This window comes from Sciurus vulgaris (genome assembly GCF_902686455.1).
Source record: "Sciurus vulgaris genome assembly, chromosome: 5".
NCBI lineage: Eukaryota > Metazoa > Chordata > Mammalia > Rodentia > Sciuridae > Sciurus > Sciurus vulgaris.
The window spans coordinates 145,010,428-145,024,841 of NC_136465.1; positions in this window are offsets into that span (position 1 = coordinate 145,010,428).

The window sequence follows — 14,414 nt, forward strand, 5'->3', positions numbered from 1 at the left end:
CAATTCCCCCTTCCTTATATGAAATGGAAAGGAAGCTGGCAGGGATCATGTCTGTCTTAGGTCCCAGGAATCAACATCCTGTCCTTACCTGTCATCAAAGGATACCAAGGCAGGGTTGGCCCTTCTGTCTTAGGTAGGTACAACGTTTTCCCATGGTTACCCATCTTTGACTACAGATCCAGCATACTAAGCCATATAGTGGGAGATTGTCCTGCTCTAAGGGCAGCCATGGCCTGTTTTATGATCACATTATAAGCCTGTTGACTGGCTTTGAGGCGTTTGTAGATGTAGAATAGAATTAACACAAGCACACCCAAGCTTAGTAGTGTGGAACTTAAGAGTCCCCCAAATTTGATGCCAAATTGTGTTAGTTTATCTAATGCTCCCATGATAAGTCCTCCTGGTTTGACTTCCACCTTAGTGGTGTTCATGGCGAGAATCTGCCGTCAAAGCCTTGTTATCAGCTCGTTGAATCCATCCGTCCATTGTTGTGCGATCTGCGAAAATAACTGTCTAGAGAATTTCTCATTAAAAGTCACAAAAAGGAAAGCTAGGCACACAGGAGTATATGAAAAACAATCATTTCACTCTCTCTACATATTTCAGTATCAACTCCATTAACCTTTTGATCAGTGCACTTTCCTTTACTTATAGACCCTCCTTTTACAAAAGCCAGGGGGCTTATATCCATATATGCCTTAGGTCTGCATAAGGACCAGATGGATAAGGGATTGAAATTGCCTTTATATTCCAAATTTTCTATAAGATCTTTTGTACTTTAAGATGTGATATATATCTAATTAGGTAAATACCAAGGTCCAAAAGCCAGATTACTGTAGACCCTTTTATCAGGTCCTAGGTGCTGACAAGCACCCCATAATGAAGGCCAAGTAACAGGCTTTTAGAAGGACTGGCAATGGCCATACCAATGGATATGAAAATCAGTCTTATTGTTAATAGCTTTGGGCATGTAACAGTAGGTAACTCTAATGTGAAATTAGTGGTAAGAATAGGAGGATATAAATTGAAAGAGTTAGTAAGGGGCAAAAAGCAAGGCCACACCTTTACTATCCCCCATAGGTAATGCAGGGCTCCTCCATTAACATGGTGAGGGATCATCAACAACAGCAGTTGGAGGAACTTCTATATCTTCTTCTTGTTCTTAGTTTTCTATTGAGGAAGCCTTGATAATCTTTCAGGCACCCAAATTGGCGATTGGGCGTCCTGCGGGAAAACACAAACAGGCCCTCAGGTCCAGATAAATACTGGATCCGGGCCTTTCCATTGTCCTGATAGAATGTCCAGAGCACTTGAGGTAGATGTTTTTTATTAGGCTCTGAATGATGGTCAGCAGCTGATCGGCCCTCAGAATGGAGATTTAAAAAATTTAAAATGAACAAGACAACAGATAATTTGTCTTTTGGGGATCTGTATGATGCCCCTATTCCCCCTTTTTGTTTATAAAGCATGTTTTCAAGTGTTAAATGGGCACACTCAACATTGCTCTGTCCAGTAGGATTATAGGGAATTCCTGTAATATGTAGAATACCAAACGAGGAACAAAGTTGTTTAAAGGCCTGGGACGGATATCCAGGATCATTATCTGTTTTAATTTGTTTGGGGACCCCTAGGATGGAGAAAGAATGTAAATAGTGTGTTATCACGTCTTTGGTTTTTTCTCTAGAGTGAGCAGAGACCATAATAAATCCTGAAAAGCTATCTATTGACACATGAAAGAATTGTAGTTTTCCAAAGTCTGAATGATGAGTTACATCCATTTGCCAAATATGATTGGGCTGAAGCCCTTTTGGATTTACTCCTAATGAGGGGTTAGGAATAAGTGTAACACACTTAGCACGAGACTTGACTATGTCCCGAGCTGTTGCCTTAGTAATCCGATAGCATAAACATAGAGTAGAAGCATTTACGTGAAATTTGGAATGAAAAGTGTTTGCAATTTCAAGCGCATCAAAGATATGTGAGTCTCTGGTGGCCATGTCTGTTAAATCATTGTGTAAACTTAGAGGACCTGGAAGGCCAGTATGAGTCCAAACATACCCAATGAAAAAAGGATTTTTTTCTGTCCCAAATAAGTTATGTAAGGATTGTAAATATTTAGTAATAGTGGAGGTGAGGGAGATCAGACCAGTTAATTCTAAATTTTGAATAGCATTAACAACATATTTGCTATCAGAGAATGAGTTAAAAGGTTCATGGTGGGTTTTGAATACTTCTATTACTACTAATAGTTCTGTTTGTTGTGCAGATAGAGTATTAAACAGCAATGTTTCTGTAACACTATCTATAGTAATAGCACCAATACCATTTTTTGATCCATCAGTAAATATAAGGGTAGCTACTATAATAGGTTCTTTTCGGGTGACTTTGGGAAAATTATAGGATGTTGACTCCAAAATTGGAGAAGAGGATCAGATGGCAAATGATTGTCAAACACAGCAGAAGTACTAGTAAAGACCATAGCCCATGAATTTGAATTATTAATAAGATATTGTATCTGGTCAGTAGTATAAGGAGTAGTTATTGTCGAGGGATGTGACCCAAAGGTGGAAAGGGATACTTTTAATGCCCTAAGGATTAATTCTGCCACAGATTCAGTAAACAAAGATAAGACCTTGTTAGGGGCATAATTCATGGGAACCCATAGAATAGAACCCTTTTGCCAAAACACTCCTGTGGGTAACTTATCTGTGGCCAAGACAATGAGTGATAAAGGCTTAGCTAGGTCAATATGATCAAGATGAACATTTTCCATAGCTGTTTCAACAAGTTTGAGAGCTGTTCGAGCCTTAGGGGTAAGCACCTGCTTAGAAAGGGGATCAGAATCACCTTTAAGAGTGTCAAACAGGGGGCCCAAACTTGAGGTGGGTAAATGAAGGTAAGGTCTAATCCAGTTAATGTCACCTAATAGCTTTTTGAAAGTCATTCAAAGTCTTAAGGTGGTCTACTCAAATACCAATTTTTGTGGGTTTAACCATAGTTGCATATATGATAGATCCCAGGAAGTTTTTGGTGTCTGTCATTTGTACATTATCAATGGCAAAATGTAAGCCCCACCTTTTTAGTGACTTTAAGGAACTATAACAGTTTTCCAAGACAGTTTTTTCTTTATGAGCTAACAAAACATCATCCATATAATGATAGATTAAAAGTTGAGGGTTTGCTAGGTGTATGGGTTCTATAGCCTTGTTTACATATATTTGACACATAGTGGGGCTATTGGCCATGCCTTGTGGGAGAACTATCCATTCATATCTGTTATTAGGAGAACTGTTATTATGTGAGGGCACAGTAACGAAATGGAAAAGAAGCAATCTTTTATGTCAATTACAATGGAGGGCCAATTAACTGGGATAGTCTATAAAGTAAGTAATCCTAATTGAATTGGTCCCATGGGTTCCATTATAGAATTTACTGCTCTTAGGTCATGCAATAGCCTCCATTTTCCTGATTTCTTTTTTATTATGAATATTGGTGTGTTGAAAGGAGAGGTGGATGGTTTGATGTGTCTGGCCTCTAGTTGTTCTTTAACCAATTGTTGGGCCACTCCTAATTTGTCTTTTGAGAGGAGCCACTGAGGGACCCAGGCAGGTTTATCAGATTTCCATGTTATTTTAATTGCTTCAGTGGCCCCTAATGAAAATCCAATCCCTTTTTATCTTGTTTTGGAGTAACTAAAATGGGTGAAATAGGTCCTCGACTATTTTTCCCAAGACCTTTTCCCCATATGTGTCCTTGGGCTAACATCACTTGATTAGCTTTTGGATTACTGTATGGGATCTCGGATGTGAGATGTAAATCCATCTGTTCCATGATATCTCTCCCCCACAAGTTTACCAGAGATGTTCAAGGATGTAAGGTTGGACAGTACCACGATGACCTTCTTCATCCTTCCATTTTAATAGGGCTGCACTTCTGTTAGGATCGGAAGCTATATCCAATCCCCTTAAAGTCTGATCTGCCTGTTGAAGTGGCCAGGCTTTGGGCCATTCTGTAATTTTGATAAATCTAATAAGCCCTCAAAACTTTTGGCTTCTATCACTAACTTTGTCATAAGTCTATCTTTTAAATCCAATGTTAATATGACCATATTTTGGCCAGTAGAACCTAATCCTTTATTTCCCCTAATAATATTTTTTGATGAATATTGATCATGGCAGCTGGGTAAGACCAACAATTGTGCTATGCGATCACCTTGAGCTATTATTGCTACACCTCTTGGTGAAGAAGCTAGGATTTTTATTTCTCCTGTAAAATCAGGGTCTATAACTCCAGGGACAATATTTAATCCTTTTAAAGCAGAAGAACTCCTCCCTACAACTAGTCCCACTGTTCCTTTAGGTAATGGGCCGACAACTGAAGTTGGTACTGGTTGTACTCCCATCTCTGGAGTTAATACTGCTCTGGCAGAGGCACAGAGGTCCAATCCTGTGCTTCCTCTTGTTTGTCTAATTGGAGAGTCAAGGGGTAATGGGTTCGAGGCACAGACTGGATAACCCCGTATATTTGTGGGCCCCGAGGCGAGGGGCCCTAATTCCCATTTTTTGGAGGTAAAGGGTTACCATCTTTGTCTCTAATTGATTTACAGTCACTTGCCCAGTGTTTCCCTTTTTTACATCGAGGACATAATTTTGGCACAGGACCCTGGGGGCAGTCCTTTTTTATGTGTCCATATTGTTTACACCAATAACACTGTTGGCCTGGGTGGTAGTTGGCATTGCCTCTAAAACCCTGTGCAAGTGCTGCAGTCATCATCTGACCTTGAATAAAACCTCCTTAATATCCCTACAAACCTTTAAGTAGGCTCCAAGGTCTTTGTTTTTCCAGGGTCTTATTGCTTCTTTACACCACTTATTTGCTTGCTCATATGCAAGCTTTTTGATTAGAGGCATAGCCTGGTCTACATCTCCAAATATGCGTCCTGCTGTTTGAATCAATCTGTCTACAAAATCGGCATAGGGTTTATCGTTGTCTTGAATAACCTTAGATAACTGTCCTTGAAGATCACCAACACCTGACAGCGTTTTCCAAGCTCTGTTGGCAGCAGCACTAATTTGTTGATATACACCGGGGTGGAAATTAATCTGATTACTTTGCCCTTCATATGGTCCTTGGCCTGTCAGCATGTCTAGATGCCATTGCAGATTGCCTGCAACTGCATTACATCGGGCAATATCAGAACATAACTGCTGGTTAGCCACCTTCCACATAAGATATTGTCCCCCAGATAAACATGCTTTTGCTAAATTACCCCAATCAGTTGGAGTAGTTGGAGTAAGATTTTGACTTGCAAGATTCTCTAATAAAGAAATGGTAAATGCAGCTTGTACTCCATAGGACATAACTGCCTCTTTTAATTGTTTTACTAATTTTATATCTAATATTTGATGACATCACTGATTGTTTTGATCTTCAAATACTGGGAATATTGGAAACACTGATCGAGATTCTACATCAGCCCACTGTCTGGGAGCCACCCCTGTGCAGCAAGTACATGTGTCCCTATAACTTTGAAAAGAGTGGAGATATGGATTATATGCCAGAGAGCATGGTGTGGTAGGGGCTAAATGCCACTGAGAAAACTTCTTTTCTAGCTCTGTCCCAGATAGTTCCTGTTCTTCAGAGTCACTTCCCTGTTCTGAGTCTGAACATCTACTTCCTCTTTTAGAAGCTCGACTCAATCGTTCCTCTTTTACAGATTCTAGTATCTCTTCCTCTTCTCTTAGCTGTTCTTGAATTTTAGGTGTTTGAGATGTCAGACAGGATTGTACTAATGCCCAAAGAGGCAAAATCCCAAGAGGGAGAGGTGTTTTTTTCATTTTTTCTACATAGGTCCTCTCCTAAATGCTCCCACTGGGGAACATTAAGGAGTCCCTCATCTAGGAACCAGAGACAGTGTTTTTCTATGGTTTTAAGGAATGCCCATGCAGTTTTAGTCTTTAACGGAGTTCCATTTTCTTTTAATAATGCCTTAAGCGGACCCTCCATGCAGAGCCGAGAAACTTCCGATCCCATGATTAAAAATCTGAATAGCTTCTCTAACTGCTACTAAAATAACAAACAGTAACCAAGCAAATAAAAGCAATAGAACTAACACTTTAAACACATTCATTTTCTATAGGACGTCCTTTGCTGTCTCTTGGGACAAACTTCTGTTAAGTTTCCTCACTAGGGGAGGCTTTCGTTAAATCCTAAGGCCACTGTTTCCTCAAATAGGGAAACCTTCTCATTAATTACGCTAGTGAAACTGTCTTTTACTTACCTTATCCTTGTGGTGCTGATAGCTGTATAAAATGTTACGGGTCCCCGTACAAATGCAGAGTTCTCCATAGTTCCCCATACGAATGTAGAGTTCCCCATATGGGCCACCATTTGACATCGTCCAGCGGAGTCAATTTGGCATGGGAGACAAATGAATAGTGAGGCTCTTGAATTTGGAATGGTTTATTATAGATTCAGGAAACCCAGGAACTGGAACCTCAAACCTGGAACCCCAGCGCTGGAGAAGAGCTGGCTTATATCCCCTCCAGGAGGTGAAGGGTAGGGCTGATGCCAATTATGCGAAGATTAGGCGAGGATCCAGCTGCCCAATCATGGTTAAGGTCAAAACGAGCAGGCAGGATCAGGAGCACTCGAGAACACATGTGCATGCATTGTATGCGTGGTCTTAATTGAATACGGCCAATGACAAATCACCTGAGTGTGCTTATGTTAATTAACCTCCTCACTGCCGATGTGACCAAAACAACTTCTGGCTGGCTGCTAGGTGCCATCTTGGCGTAGTCCACATGGCATAGCCCCCAACAGGGTTAGTGTATAGTTTTGGTTTGATTTACAATAGACTATGTATATGGAAATAAATATATATGAACATGCAGGAAGCCACCCATTACTTGTAGGAGGACCAAGATTGGTTGAGCTATTAGGAACATCTGGTTTCAGGAATTTGAGTCCTGTCATTTTCCTGCGTTGGTTTGCCCCTGAAGTTTGAATGCAAGTTCTTTTGGAAGTGACCGGCTAGAGCCAAATGGCTTGCTTACCTACTACCCCCCATCCTGTTTTTTGCAAAGAAGCTCCTATGGGTCCTTTTGATCTCTACCACTATAAATATTAAAAAAATGCAAATTCCTTCCTTTGTGAGAGCCAGACCCTTTGATGGCTCAATCAGCCATATCAGTCATACCCCTACTTTTAATATAATTCTGTCTTCTGTCATTATTCCTGATAAATAAATTTCTTAGCTATTATTTTGCAAACAGCCCATCTCTCCACAGGAAACCTTTTCCTCATCCATGTGAGAAGTGAGTGACATGAACACATATGAAAATTTATATGTGAATATATACATGTAAATGTTGTTATAGATGAATATTCATGTGTTTGAATGTTTATAAAAATAGTTTTATGCTCAGTAGTAGTGTTAGGATTAGAACTAAGTTTTAAGATAGGGTACAGGACAGACTTAGACCATATATATCAATATATATGAATATACATATAAAACATTTAAAATATGTGTAGAAACAATTTATGTTTATATGGCTTTTATATGCAGAATTAGCACAAGATAGGTAAATACAGATTAATTTAACTATAGTGTATTAATATGCAATGAATATATGAACACATCTACAAATTTATATGAGTATATAAATATATATGTCAATATATGTATGAATATTTATATATATTTGGATATTTCATAAAAAAATATCTTAAAGTTCGTGGAAGTATCAGGTTTCGGACAAAGTTTAGAGATAGTGTTAAGGTTAGATTTAGGGTTAGAATGTATATATATTAATATATATTAATGTGTATATGTAAATAGAAGTGAAATATATAAGAAAACATTAAAATATGTTCACACATAGACATGTATTTTTATGAGAAAATGTAAAGAATTTTGTATATAGTCAGTGTTGTTTAAATATAAAGTATGAAGAGGCCAGTAAATGGATTTGAACATGTATATAAATAGATATGTGAATATGTAAATATATGACAATATTTACATAATTCATATAAATATGTATGTGTTTGTATAAAAATAGTTTTAAAATCAGGGGTGTGTTAGGTAAAGACTAAGCTTTGGTATAGGCCTAGAGTAATGTTAAAGAAAGAACATATATAGATCTATACAAGAATATATATGCAAAAACATATATGCAAAAACATATTCAAAAACAAAATAAATATATATTTCATATCTAAACTTGTTTTATATATGTATAAATTAAGAGTGAGGAGTTTAGTTATGATTTGGATTAAAATAGCATATATAAATATAAATGAATCCATATGCACATATAAGTAAATTTTTATGTGAACATAGAAATGTATATATGAATACATTTATGAATATGCCACTAAATATGTTTTCTATATGTAGCTTTATTGTTAGAGGTCAAATTAGAATTAAGACCTAGTTTGAGTGTAGGTAAGGGTGAGGTCTATGGTTAGAACAGATATATCAGTAAATATGAATATGTACAATAATGCATGTGAATATATACATGAAAATAATTTTAATATATAGGATTTCTATATGGAAAAATTTAGGGTGAGATGCACAGTTAAAGTTTAGTTTAAATATAGGATATAAAAATAGAAAACCTGTATATGAACATACATGAAAATTCATATGTGAATAGTCAATATGTGTATGATATTAATATAATATATATGTTTTCATACTAAAATATTTTATGGCAATGGTGTGTTAAGTTTAAGATGAAGTTAGTGGGTAGGGTTAGGTTTAGAATTAGGTTTAGAACATATATATCAATATATGTGAATATACACATAAAAATGTATGTAAAAATGTAAAAATATGTTTAAGGTTTTATATAAATGCTTATGTTTTTATGTAGATAAATTTAAAGGTAGGCTTATAGTAGGATGTCTAAAAATTGCACATATGTATGCAAATTGATATACACATATATGAATGTTTTTATGTTAATATATGAATGTTTATATCAATATATATACAATATTTATATAAATATATATGCTCTTACATAAGAGTAGTTTAATGGTTAGGGGTAGTGTTAGTCTTAGGATTACACTTAGGGATAGCATTAGTTTTATAGATAGGGTTGAAATATATCATATGAACATATATATAAAAACATACAGAAAATATATGAAAATAGATATGATGCATATGTTATATGAATGGATAATTTTGGCCAGGTTGAATATTTATTATTTTATTTACAAATAGAACATAAAGAGGAAAAAGAGTATGAATATATGTATATGTAAATTTATAAGGGAATATGTAAATGTACATATCTATATATGTCTGAATTTTCTTATAAATATATGTGTTTTTCCATAAAACTAGTTTTATGAGTAGGGAAGTATCAAGACTAAGACATAGTTTAAGGGTAGTTTTAGGTTTATGGTTAGGGATAGAATATATATATGCATAAATATGAATTTATATTCATGATCCAAGTAAAAATATATACCAAAACGTTGATAATACATATAGTTTTACATATGAAAAAATGTAGGAAAAAATAAACAGCTACCAATTGGATAAACTATGGGGCATTAATATAGAAATGAATGTATACAAACAAATATATAAATTTATTAATGAATACATATATGAATTTATGTCAATATATGTATTTATATTCCTGTAAATATGTAGGTTTTAATATAAAATGTTTTTTGTTTAGAGGTAAGATTAGGATAAGGGCTAAGTTAAGGGTTAGTATTTGGATTCAGGAGAGCATTAGAACACACATAAAAATATATATGAATATTTATATATATGTATGTGAAAATATATACTAAAGTAGATATGAATATGTTTTATATATGGATAAATTTCTAGAAAGATATATAACTGTGGTTTGATTAACTTATAGGGTATAAATATGCAAAGAAGTGTATATGAACATATATGGAATTTTATATGTGAAACTTAAGTTTAGGGTTATAACATATATATCCGTATATATAAAAGTGTATGTGAAAATATATACCAATACATATGTATTTGTTTTTATATAAGGCTAACAATCAAATTACATGTATATTTATATTTTTAATCATAGGATAGGAAACTGCACATAAGTGTACATGAAAATGTTATTTTATATGTGAAAATGTAAATGTAGATGTCAATATAAGTATAAATAAGTACATAAATAGATATGTTTTTCTATAAAAATCATTTTTAGGTTATCATTAGGACTAAGATTAGGACTTAGTCTAAGGGTAGGCTTAGGTTTAGGGTCAGCGTTAGAACATATATAGCCATAAGTATGAAAATATATGAAAAAAGTGACAACATATGTGAAAACATCATATTACATGTGATTTTGAAACAGAAAAATTTTAAATGCATAACTAAATTTTGGATAGGGCATTCATATGCAAATAAATGTATATAAACACATGGGATATACATGTAAATATATAATAAGTAAGTCAATAAATGTAGGAATAGGCATTGAAATATATATGTTTTCGTATAAAAAGGTTTCCATGGTAGATATTATCTCAGGCTTAGAACTAAGTTAGGGCTTGCTTTAGGTTTACAGTTAGTGTTAGAATATATATGTCCATAAATATGACTATATGTATGAAAATATGTGTGAAAATACACACAAAAATATTTATACCATGTGTGGTTCTCTATATGGAAAAATTTAGGGTAAGATAAATGCCTACTTTTGGATAAAATATATGACATGCATATGCAAGTAAATATGTATGAACATATATGTAAATTTATATGTAAATATATAAACATTTATGCCAATACATGTATTTATATGCATTAAGTATGTAAGGCTTTTTATAGAAGGGCTTCCATGGTATGGGCTGTGTAAGACTTAAAACTAATTTTGTGTAGCGTTAGGGTCATGATTTGGGTTAGAACACATATATCCATATATATGTATTTTTGTTTGAAAATATATACAAAAACATGAATTCACTCTTTCATATAGATGAATTTTAAGGTATTTGTATAGATATATTTTCACCTATTAGTAGGATGTGAATATGCAAATGAGTATATATGAACAAATATACCATTTTATACATGAAAATGTAAATTTAGATGTCAATATAAATATGAATATTCATATAAATATATGAGCTTTAATAAATATAACATGATTACTGTTAGCATTAGGATTTGGAGTTAGAGAGGAGAGTTTGTGTTTGAGTTAGGGTTAGAACATAGATATCCATAAATATGAATATTTATATAAATATACATGTGAAAATGTTCATGAAAACATTTATATATGTGGTTCTGCATTTCTGCATATGGAAATATTTAAGATAAGATATATCGTACAGCTACAGTTTGGATAAAATATAGGGAATACATATGCAAAATATATTAATGAACATATATGTAAATTATATGTGAATATATAAATGTTTATGTCAATACATGTATAAATAGGCATTGAGGACTGGGGAGATAGCTCAGTTGGTAGAGCGCTTGCCTTACAAGCACAGGCCCTGGGTTCAATCCCCAGCACCGCAAAAAAAAAAAAAAAAAAAAAGAAAAAGAAAAAAATTGGCATTGAAAAAATACATTTTTCCATAAAATGACTTCTGGTTAGGAATTTTGTCAGGTTTAGAACTAAGTTTAGGTGTAGCATTTGGTTTATTCTTAGTAGTAGAGCACATATATCCACATTCATAAATTTTTCTGTGAAAATATATACAAAAACTTGTTTAAGTATATGTTTCTATACTTGGGTGAATTTTGTGATATGTGTACAGTTATGGTTTTGTCTACTCCTAGGGTATGAATATACGAATAACATAAGTAGATATATGTTATTTTTAGGTGAAATGTAAATGTAGATGTCAATATAGGTATGAATATTCATATAAACATGTGATTTTTAATAAAAATCATCTCATAACTGTTAGTGTTAGAATTTGGACCTAGATAAAGAGTAGTGTTAAGGTTAGATTTAGAGTTAGAACATATATATCCATAAATATGAATATTTATATGAATGTTTCTAAAACATATAAGAAAACATTTATAATGTGTGGTTTTGAATATAGAAAAATTTAATGTAAGAAGTATAGCTACCTTTTAGATAAAATATAGGGCGTGGGTATGTAAACAAAGGTATAAAAACAAATATGTAAATTATATTTGAATATATCAACATTTTGTCCATGCATATATGAATATGCATTAAAATATGTACCTTTACGTATAGAATGGCTTTAAGGGTAGGGTTGTGTCAGGTTTAGGACTATCTTTAGCTCTAGCTTTAGGGTTAGTGTTAGAGTTAGAACACATATATCCATATATATGAATTTTGTACAAAAATATATGTGAAAATATATATAAAAACTTGTATTTGATATTTATATTCATATAAATTTGTTGATACATGTATAGTTATAGTTTGTTCATAGTATTTAAATTTGTAAATAAGTATAAAGGAACATATACATCATTATATAATGAAAATGTAAATGTAGATGTAAATATTAGTAGTAATATTCATATAAACATATAAGATATCTAGTAAAAATTGTCTCATTTCTACTGTTAATGTTAGGATTTAGAGCTAGTTAGAAAATAGTTTTATGGTTATGGTTATGATTAGAACATATGTATACATAAATATGAATATTTATATGAATATACATGTAAAAATGTACACAAAAACATAATGTATGATTCTGTATGCGGAAAAGTTTAGGGTAAGATGCAAAGCTACCATTTGGACAAAATCTAAGGGAAGGATATGAAATAAATATATATGACCATATATATAATTATGGGTGAGTATACAAATATTAAGGTCAATGCACATATGAATATGCATTGAAATATGTACCTTTTTGTACAGAATGGCTTCTATGGTAGGAGTTGTCTCAGTCTTAGGACAAAGTATAGAATTATCATTAGGATTAGGGATAGGGCTAGAAAATACATATCCACATATATGAATTTTTGTATGCATACATGTGAAAATATATACAAAAACATATATAAGTATTTATTTTTATATACCAATGTATTTCATGATATTTGTATAGTTACAATTTGTTAAACTAACATGGCATAAATATGTGAAATGGTGTATTTGAACATATGTATTATTTTATAAGTGAAAATGTAAATGTAGATGTGAATATAAGTGGAAATATATGATTTATATGATTTTTAATGAAAATCATGTCATGGCTACTGTTAGTACTAGGATTTGTACCTCATTAGAATGTAGGGTTAAGATTAAGGTTAGGGTTAGAACACATGTGTCCATAAATACGAATATGTACATGTAAAATATACATAAAATATTTATAACATGTGTCAGTCTGTATATGGAAAAATTTAAGATATGTATCTTACCCTACCATTTGAATAAAATATATGGACTACATATGCAAATTAATGTATTTGAACATATATTTAAAGTTATATATGAAAATGTAGATATTTATGTCCAACATGTTCTAATATGTCTAGAAATATTTGCATTTTTGTATAAAAATGTTCACATGAGAAGGATTGTATCAGGTTAGAAATGAGTTTAGGGTTTGCATTAGAGTTAGAGTTAGTGTTAGGGTTAGAACACACATGTATGAATTTGTATAGGATGATATATGTGAAAATGTGAACAAAAATGTATAAGTTTTGTTTTCATATGTAGAAGAAATCCATGATACATATGTAGTTTGTTTCATGTACTTACATATTATGAATATGCAAATGAATGTATATGAATATATATGTCACTATATGTGAAAATGTAAATGTAAATATCAATATGAGTTTGAATATTCCCATAAATATACAAGATTTTCTATAAAAATCATCTTTTGGCTACTATTAGTGTTCTCATTTTTACCTAGTTAGAGGGACATGCTAGGGTTAGGGTTAGGGTTAGAATACATGTATTCATAAATATGAATATACATATGAAAATACATTTAAAAATATGCACAAACACATTTAAAACATGTCGTTGTGTACATTGAAAAATTCAGAGTAAGGTGCATAGCTACTATAAGTTTCAAATATAGTGCATGCATATGGAAATAAATGTATTTGAACATATATATAAATTTATATGTGAATATAAAAATATTTATGTGAATAAATGTATGAATATGCATTGAAATATATATATTTTTATAAAAAAGGCTTGCATGGTAAAGTCAAGTCTTTGCAGGATGTGGTAAGGTTTAGGACTAGGTTTAGGGCTAGATTTAGGGTTAGGGTTTAAGCATATATTTACATATATATAAATTTGTATTAGAAAACAAATACAAAAAATTAAGCTTTTTTATATACACATGAATTTTGTAATATATATAGTTATGGTGTGGTCTACTCATCATCTGTGTATATGAACACATATAATTTTGTATGTGAA